Source organism: Mercenaria mercenaria, unplaced genomic scaffold (assembly GCF_021730395.1).
Source record: "Mercenaria mercenaria strain notata unplaced genomic scaffold, MADL_Memer_1 contig_3284, whole genome shotgun sequence".
NCBI classification, from domain to species: Eukaryota; Metazoa; Mollusca; class Bivalvia; order Venerida; family Veneridae; genus Mercenaria; species Mercenaria mercenaria.
Genome location: NW_026461408.1, coordinates 31,210 through 40,283, shown reverse-complemented (window position 1 = coordinate 40,283; position 9,074 = coordinate 31,210). Strand labels below are relative to the sequence as shown.

The 9,074-nt window shown below is 33.7% G+C and overlaps 1 long non-coding RNA gene across 1 annotated transcript; it reads right to left on the bottom strand.

Annotated features, from left to right (window-relative positions):
- Positions 1 to 543: 543 nt before the first annotated feature.
- On the bottom strand, positions 544 to 2,459 carry LOC128552907 (uncharacterized). The gene is made up of 3 exons (XR_008369202.1): positions 2,197 to 2,459; positions 1,725 to 1,931; positions 544 to 1,357 (listed from the first exon to the last, which is right to left on the bottom strand). It is a non-coding gene; the product is annotated as an uncharacterized LOC128552907 (long non-coding RNA).
- Between the last annotated feature and the right edge of the window lie 6,615 nt (positions 2,460 to 9,074).

The window sequence follows — 9,074 nt, the reverse complement described above, 5'->3', positions numbered from 1 at the left end:
AAATACATGAGAAAACAGTTGCAAAACAATGGATTTAACAGGAAAATAATATATTTTATGTTCATAAGAGAAAGTGTGGCAGCCACATTTTAATTGTTTGCTTGTTTAAGGTTTAACGCCGTTTTTCAACAGTATTTCAGTCAGCAGCCACATTTCAATCAAAGGAATTTAGACATTTAAATATGAGTGATTTCCACCCCGGAAAAAATATCAGATATAGTCCATCCATCATCTAATCCATATAGGTTCAGCAAATAATGGAAATACTAATTTAATGACTTTTTTTTTTGTATATTATTTATATACAAAATATGTGTCTATATATAGTTGTACCTTTAGACGTTATAAAACATACAAATCCTTAAAGTTTATTGTTTGTGTGGACAGATATATTTTTTTAACGAAATTATTTATCGAAGTCAAAATTACATCTAACAAAAAAAAAAAAAAAAAAAAAAAAAACAACAACAAAAAACCCCGAAAAACCCCCCCCAAAACAACAACACCAACAACAACAACCAAAAAACACATCGCAAACACACAGGTTTAATAAATCAAGTAGATTAGAAAACAAATATTATACATTGTATAGACTATCTGCAACCCATTTATGTAAAAGCATATAAAAAATGAAAAGTACATCATTTAGATTTGTATAAATCGGTCATTGTCAGAATTTCCGTCATGGTACATACTGGATGACAATGTTTCTTATTCTTATCAAATTATACACAAAATACACATTTGTGTAAGAAACAAGTAATAAGAAGAAATGTGTTAAAAGTGATCAGAAACCAAAACTGAAAAAAAAAACAGGTAAATTAAAAATAGTGAATCCGACTGGGCTTGAATTCGCGACGAGAGAAGATAAACGTTGTTCAACTCCGAAGATCAAACCACTGAGATATGGAGGCAACTTACACACAAGCTTTTCAGGAACGGTTATGTAAACGTTTTGGCGATTTAAAGCAGATTTCTAACATAAGAATCTTTCACTGGTTAAAGATGCGGATGGTTACTGTGTAGGTGATAACGAGGCTCTGTCGAGTTACCGCAAAGTTACCCTAGAGTCAGATATTTCTATCTGCACTTCAGCTAGAAAAATAAAGTTAAATGACTGTTTTTCGTTTTAGAAATATTTTGTTATAGCAGCATACGAATTTACACATTATTTGAATTCCGTGTCCGTCACAGTGTTCAGTAACCGGATTTGCTATCTCTTTCCCGTATCCTCTAAAGTATTAAATTTAAGGAAACATACTAGCAACAGCTTCTGTAATATAACTCAAGGTTATCATGTTATCTTGGCCAACATCCGGTTCACTATGATGAGCAACGTCCAGGGCTTAAGATTTATCTGAAATATAAAATAAATACAATGTTGTATAGAAACAGATGGTCAGCGTTAAAGTAGAATCATAATCTTTTAGAATCGTATGAAATATACAATTCGACACTAGCTTACAACAATTCTAAATAATCACCAGTAGGCCGCATTCTTGATGATCAGCGTAGTTAAACATTTACAAACTGAAAGCTTAAAATAACTATAATAAATGATAATATTTAATGTACTTTCGTAAAATAATCGTTTATAGTTTAAATGGATTACTATACATTTTTTTACAAAGGCGTTGGCGGTATATTTTAGTCATAATAAAAACAATCAAGGAGAAATATCTTCTTGTATTTTTGACATGAAATCGATTATACTGAATTATTACGTTCATATTCCTTATTCATGCAGTGGATTTCTCTTGTGATGATTCCAGCATCTTTCGAACTCTTGAATTAAGTGTCTGCACTTTAAGATCAGTCTTAACTTGTTTATTTTCTATTCTCGCTAACGAACGTCTGATTTCTTCTGTTTCATTAAACTGTAGTGGCTTCAAGTCTGCATTTGGTAAAAACTGTTCGCATTTTTTTTGCCCCTAAAAATATGTAAGATACTTGCAAAATTGGATACATTTATGGCTGTCAAACTTTGAAGCCTTAGATGATAAGTTAAACGCAATGTACGTAGAAGAAAAGTAAACCTATTTCTTACTAATCTACACAAACATTCGGCCATTTATTTCATTTATCTTAAAACGTATCTAGAATCTTCGGTTCTATTAAACCAACCTGGGTGAAACAATAAAAAACTAAATGTCTCTTTCTCTACACATCAGTTCCTTCCAGAACAAAGCGTCTCACCTCTTCTTGAAGACAAGTTTCAAGACACGACGGCAAAATCCTTTTCAGACACTCGTTAAGACAACATAGACCACATTGACACTTGGGTGGGTAACATAAGGTATTTCTCTCCAAACGTGCGATAGTCCAAGCCCTGTTTACTAATACAGACTTCTCAGCGTCAGCCTGAATTTTCTGGTACGTATCGCTAAGCTGAGCAATGAGGATGTTCAGCAAAACAACAATTGTCATAGAGATGAAAATTAGCATGACCACCGTTCCAACTGGCCTGAAAAAGTAAATAGCTGATAACGCATATCTATAACTCATGACAATTTGTCCAAATGTATATGTACTGGTAAACACTTTATTGAATTATTAGCAAAATATTTATGCCGTTATGTAACAAAACAATGTTTTATATCTGAATTATTTGTACAATTTTATTTAGATAAAGGTAAACTATGATGGTGTTTGAACGTTATGACAATTTCTATTCCACAAGTCATAAACTGTCCAAAAGACAAACTCTGTACAGTCAAATATATTCTTGTTATCTTAAACGACCAATCTGTGTCAACCTCCCGTATATCTCATCAATCAGAAGAACTAAAAGAGGTGATTGCCTATTTTCCTTCAAATAACATACATTATAATGGAGAGACATAAAATAAAACATCAGTAAAAATGTAACTTGATATCTAATTTGCTAATGTTTTATTTACAATGCAATAACATGGGTGCTAGCTATGTATTTATCAATCATTATAAACGTTTCTGCTATGAATGATTTGATATTTCTCTTGTATAATACGCTAGTGAGAGTATTCAAATTCTCTAGTGTAAAAATGAGCGTAGGTAAATATCTATTAGTATACATGAGTGGCATTTTTAAGGGTTATTCGTGGTGATTTCATGCATTTCTTAACATAACTACAGGGCCTAGTATTGGGTATTAGGTGTGGAATTCTCCTTTGCCTCTACCTTTGATCTATTATGAAATTGCGATAAACGTCAATTTGAAATAAAACGGTACTTACTTAGTGGAAATATGTATCTGTATATTACAAATTTAACTTATTGAAGTCAATAAGTGTGACTATCTAGCTTTACCTGTATCCATTAGATCCAGTGTATTCTACAATTGGCTGGGCCTCCATCATAGTCCTCAAACCAACATACCAGATCCCCCAAAGAGAGCTGTGCAGAAAAAGTAAAAACATAAATATCACAAGGTGGATATCAAATCAAGTATCATATTTCTGCAATGCATTGATAATTTTCGGCATCTGCTCATCAAATCTCATATATAAAATAGAAAAAGTGAAAACTTAACATAAAAACAACTGCATTCTGTAGCAGGTTATGCGGACAGAATATCAACGATCGGAATTAAAAATACAGTTCAAAACCATAATGACTCCGAAAATCAAACAGAACCCAACTTGATTTTTTTCCGTTTTATAACAAACAATCGCACTTCACTTGACTGACACGCCGATTTATTTATTTGCACGGACAAGCTTTAGTTGTGTTGGGTTCTCATATTTTAGGCAGAAAATTCACATGCAACCTTTATGCCACTGTTATGTAATATGTATTTGAGGTCATAGTTTGAATAAGTTAAAGTCACCGCAACCTGAGAAACGACCTTTTACAAAACAAGCTTAACTGAACCATTATTAACGGAATTTAAAATGGACGATAGAAGTTGTCAAGAATGATTACCTTGTATCAGTATGAGTGTTCAAGCTACCATCGCCTTTCAAAACAAGGAAAAATGTACCCCCAAATGCAAGGTTTACGACACAAAACAGTATGCCGAAGGGAATAATGTCTCTCAAGAAAATTGTTCTCAGGGATTCTGCATAACTTCCAATTTTGCTATATAAAATAACAGTAAAAAATCAACAGAAAAGGATTTGACTTATTTGCAAATTAAAATATTTGAAAAGGGTACTAAATGTAATGTCACGTCTACCTTATTCAAACCAATTTTAAGTAATATAATTCTAGATATTGTGATTGAAATATTAACTTTCCCACAGGAAATGACTAATTTCTTATTCATATGGGAACTGGTCATTTCCAACAATTTTCCCAGGGTGACGGTGGTTTCCCATTGGTAGCATTTGGCCGCCCGATTTTTCAGTGACACATTATTATACTCTATTTTTGGTAAAAATCCCCCCCCCCCCCCCACCCAATATCGCGGTTGAAAAATGTCTGCACAAACTAGGAATCAGTGTTTTCTTAACTTTTCTTTCAGTGATATTATGGTGTCTATGTTTCTGGATAATACAACTCCGTTTAAGCCATTATAAGGATCGTGAGGGGTGTTGCACAGTTGTTAACAGTTACTGGGAATTAAGAGTTCAAATATGTCCAAGTATTCCGACTGTTCAATAACTAGTAAACGCTAATATTGTCGCGTTAATCGTTAAATTATTTGTTAACGCTAATCATAACTTTTTAGGTCGTGTTGCTGGTTATTACTACAGTCCCTGGGGGCCTCGCATGTGCAAAAAAGTCTACCGGCTAATTTTTATATCAATGTTTAGATAAATGTCTGAAGTGTCAGAAAATTTTGGGTGGAGTTGCCGCATCATGGTACGTTTTTAGAAATCCAAGATGGCGTCCAAGATGGCCGCCAAAATTATGAAAAAGCACTATCTATCATTTTTAGTCATAATTTTATGAAAATTCGAATAGTTTTTAATCTTGATGTTCACAAAATATAGCAAACACATTTTGCCACCCATGCAAGTCAATTTCTCTCAATTATTTGTACATTTATTAAAAAAATGAAAAATGTTCTTCAAAATAATGCGAAAAAATGACTAAAAAACTGATGCTGCTGTGTACTTTCACTTCTCGTATTTATAGTTTCGGTGACATTTACACTTTTTTAGTTTAAGGTGTAAATATCATTTGTTTTATGTGCATTGATATCATTTTTATAGTATGACTCTTGCTCTTTTATCATTTTAGTGGGTGGGGTAAATGGAAGGTAATCCCAGATTTGCTTTAATTACTGATAGTTTTATGATATTTTCCCAATGTTTCTTGAAAATATATCGTACTTATATGATGTTTGCCTTGATCTGATGCAGGTATAATCTTAACATATACATCTTTGCTTTGAAATTCGACCATGTATCATCGTTGCCATGGTAACATCTTGAAGAAAATAAGAGAAAAGTTTCTTTTTCTTTTTTTTGTTGTTTTCTTTTTTTCACAAAATAACCAACCAGTAATCTATATTTTTATCCAATGCTATTACCTAACAATTCAAACTAAGAAAAGTAGAAATTTATATTTTAAGAAATGTGTATTAATACTCGGATATTTGAAATTTTAGATAAAAGGCCAGGGTTATTGTTATTGTTGTTATTCTGGTGATCTTTGTATTATGAAAAAAAGTTATGTTAAATAAGTTCTATATGTTATCAAATTATATTTCACAGGAAAATCTTATAGAATTAATCGAAAACACATCTTCAAAAGTGTACCAGTTCTCGGATGATCATAACGTTTGGATAATATTTAAACAATACCTCATATTAAGTGACTCGAAGTTGATATAAAAAAGCACTTAAATAACAAGTACATTGTTTATATTTGTTGTATCATGATTAAAGCGTAAGATTTATTGATAACTCATGCCAAAAAAGGGAAGGAGTATAATTAAATTGTAAAATATTAATTGTATTAAAAATTTCATTTCTTGAAAATTCCCCTTCACAATAACATAGAATCCAGAATTGACACAAATCATCCTGCTAAAATATAGAAAATCCTTTTTGTATAGTACTCTTTTGCAATTTGTACTTATCAAATCTTAATCTGTTGTATTGCTCGACAACTTTTAATAATGCCAAAATACATGTATATGTAAATAAAATATTTTATGTCAGAATTGTGTGTAACAGTAATGCAGAAAAAGTAGAAAACGACAGGTCGCCCAAAACGACATAAACGCAAATGCTGCAGGTTTAGTTTGATTCAAAAACCATAAATACATTTTCCTTTTAACATCTATCTAATTTCTCTAGAAGGTTCATCATTGTAGACATTTCAGTGTTGTTATATATTCTAGTCCTTATAAGCCCCTTACTGATTGAAAACCAGTTTCGGGGACTACAAGAATGTGCTTTTCCGTCCGTCATTCCGGCATTCTGTCATCTGTCCGTCCGTCCGCCATTTCGTGTCCGGTCCATAACTCCGCCATTCATGAAGGGATTTTAATATTACTTGGCACACATGTTCCCCATTATGAGACGACGTCTCATGTGCAAAACTTGCGGACCCTTGGCTGAAATGTCAAGATCACACTTGAAAGGCAAAGACCAAAAGGGTTTTTTTTCCTGTCCAGTTTGTAACTCAACAATCCTAAAGGGATTTTGATATTACTTGGCACAAATATTCACCACCATGAGTGTCACGCGCAAGAACCAGGTCTCTAGTCTAAGGCACATGTCACACTTAGAGGCCAATGGTCAAATTCAATTTCATATTTTATACTGGCTGAATGTAACACCTTTCGTAGGAAAGTTTTTTTTCCCTTGTATGTCATGCTTTCTTTGCAAAATTCTAGACGATCAAACGGGAACTTGGGAGTCAAAAATATACATCATTTTAAAATGAAAACGATGACGGTAAATCTATTTCGATTGTTTATTAAGAAGTTGTCGTAGGGTCACATAAATAGAAGTAAATCCTAAAACAAGAGCTGTCTGTAAGACAGTGCGCTCCACTATTCGGGAATTTGACAGTAAGATGAATATACTTTAAAATGAAAGATACACCAAGGGGCATGATTCTGTCAAGAACACAAATTAGAGTTATTGGGATTGTTACCACACATGCAGCTGATGATGGTAAAGATATATTTTGAGTTTAAGTCATTATCTTATATAATACCAAAGTTATGTCCAGAAAACGAAGTTTGTTAAAAAATCTAAGTATGAAAGAGGCATAATTTGGTCAAATATACAAATCAGAGTTATAGGGATTGTTACCACATATGCAGATGATGATGATAAAGATACATATGAGCCGTGCCATGAGAAAGCCAACATAGTGGGTTTGCGACCAGTATGGATCCAGACAAGCCTGCGCATCCGCGCAGTCTGGTCAGGCTCCATGCTGTTCGCTTTTAAAGCTAACTGGAATTGGAGAAACTGTTAGCGAACAGCATGGATCCTGACCAGACTGCGCTGATCGCAAAGCCACTATGTTGGTTTTATCATGGCGCGGCTCATATAAAGTTTCAAGTCTTTATCTTATAATGCATAAAAGTTATATCCAATAAGCGAAGATTGCGAAAAAAAACAACTTTAAGTACAAATGGGGCATAATTCTATCAAAAATACAGTTAGAGTTATGGGGTTTGTAACCACACATGCAGATGATGATCATAAAGAAATATTTTTAATTTCAAGTCATTATCTTTTAGAGTACCAAAGATATGTCTATAAACGAAGCTTTCGGAAACATTTAACATGAAAATAATTCCCAGTAAAACAACTTTGTGACCTTGACCTTGGGTATAATGGGCTCAGCCCCTACACATACTTTTTTATACTGAACAATATTTGTATAAAGTTACAGTAAGATATAAGCTTAGTAACAAAGATATGACAGAAAAACAAAGGTTGCCGAAAATCTTTAACCTTAAAAATAACCTAAGTATAAATCCTTGGCGACCTTGACCTTTGGTATAATGGGCTCAGTCCCTACACATACTTTGTTTGTATACTTGACAATGTTTATGTGATGTTACAGTAAGAAATAAGTAAAAGTAACGAAGAAAAAGATATGACAGAAAAACAAAGGTTGTCGAAAACATTTAACCAAGAAAGGTCACACCGCGGCCGACGTCGACGCCGGGGCGAGTAGAATAGCCCCCAAATTCAAGGAATAGAGGAGCTAAAAATCTATTTGATATAGGTCTACAGTTTATCAGGTAGAGATAGGTACAAACACCTAAAATTGGATATAACATGCATGCTGTACCACAAAAAAGTGGTCTCGATTTTTCCCTTCGCCAGTATTAAAAAAAGTTACAATATAAGCTATTCATAGTAAAACAAAGGGAAGTCATTCTTAAAACAAGGGTGCCTCATGGTAGTGAACATCTTTTTTTCTGATTTAACGTCGCACCGACACATGATAGGTCATATGGCGACTTTCCAACTTTAATGGTGGTGGAAGACCCCAGGTGCCCCTCCGTGCATTATTTACCGACCTTCCGTAAGCCAGCTGGATGGCTTCCTCACATGAAGAATTCAAAGCCCCGAGATCTCTCCATGCATGAAGAAGAAATGTTCCGGACAAAGTCATTTTTGAATTTGATCATTAAATAATTGGCCTCTAAGTGTGACATTGACCTTAGACTTGGGACCTGGTTCTTGCGCATGACACTCATGGTTAAAATCCCTTCAATGATTCTTGAATTACAGACTAGACAGGAAGAAAAGCCCTTTTGGTCTTTGACTTTCAAGTGTGATCTTGACCTTTCAGCTAAGGACAAGCGGGTTTTGTACATGGCAAGTCGTCTAATCATGGGAAACATTTGTGCCAAGTAATATCTGACAGACAGACGTAATTTGAAATTTTTAGGATAAGGAGGCAAAATACAAAGTGGTGATTTTGAGTTTGTAAGTCGAAATTTTGAATCAGTAAATAAAATCTGAAAAAAGACCTTTTGAAGCATAGAAAACTACCAAACACCATAAAACAGACTCCGTTTAATTGAGACTGTTCAGGAGAGGAAATGAAATATGCAACACCCCTCACGCCCAATGGCCACTAAGTAAGTCGAATTTTTAAGATAGTATATACAAAAATTCGCGTAAACAAATAACACACAAATGTGAGTAATGTTCCTCTGGGCG